This window comes from Octopus bimaculoides, chromosome 9, assembly GCF_001194135.2.
Source record: "Octopus bimaculoides isolate UCB-OBI-ISO-001 chromosome 9, ASM119413v2, whole genome shotgun sequence".
Lineage (NCBI taxonomy): Eukaryota > Metazoa > Mollusca > Cephalopoda > Octopoda > Octopodidae > Octopus > Octopus bimaculoides.
The window spans coordinates 77,054,686-77,055,683 of record NC_068989.1 but is presented as its reverse complement, the minus strand read 5'-3'; positions in this window follow the sequence as shown (position 1 = coordinate 77,055,683).

Sequence of the window (998 nt, the reverse complement as noted above, 5' to 3'; positions counted from 1 at the left end):
AGGAACGATGGTTTCGCCTCGCAAATACTGATCGGGTACAGACAGTGTTTCGTTAGCCAGCTGGAGCAGATGTCTTCCTGGGCCTATAAACTACAGTAGCATCGTCTCACATAGGTCAGCCACATTTAGGTGGCAAATATATTTTACGATATATATATATATATATATATATAAGCCATCCTTAAACCTTTTTTTAAAGTTTAGACTGAGAGTGTTTCCCCTCAGCGAGCTCACCATAAAACAACGGTTTGGGTATGCATTCATCCGGCATTCGAGTAATATGACCATATTATCTCTTTTGGTTTTTCAAAACCATGGCTTTAGTTCGGATGGTGCCTGCATATGCAAATACATTTGTGTTTGTAGCAAAAAAACTCCATTTAATGTGTTAAATGCGATGAATGCATTTTTGGTGGAATTGTTCTAATAATTTGAAATGACTTTCATAACATGTCCATGTTTCAGAAGAATACAACAGGGATGGTGAGACATAGTTTGTAAAGACCCAATTTTGTATTGCTATTTATATGTCGTGACAGATCATGCCTTTCTTTTGCTGCGTTCAGATCTCTTATGCGGACCCACGGAAAACGAACCTCCACCAACTATTCTGCCTATATGTATGTGCACACATATATTTATAACGAATTAAAAGGGTGGTTTATTATCAATTAGAAACAAAAGGCGAAATTACGAGAGGTCACAAAATGATGGGTGGGGGTTGCTGACTAGCACCGCTTGTGCTAAAATAAGAGTTAAATTAACTACAAATCCATTAAGTAGTACACATAATGACGGACAAATGGAAGTAATTCTCGAGCGTATATAGCCGTATAGCGATTTCTAATTTTGGTGTAGAACACCTTCTGTATGATGTTTTGGTGGCTTAGAAGTTAATTTAACTCTTAATTTGACATAAGCGGTGCTAGTCAGCACCCTCCAGCACTATTGTGACGTTTGTTAATCTTGCCTTCAATTCGTTATATATATATATATAT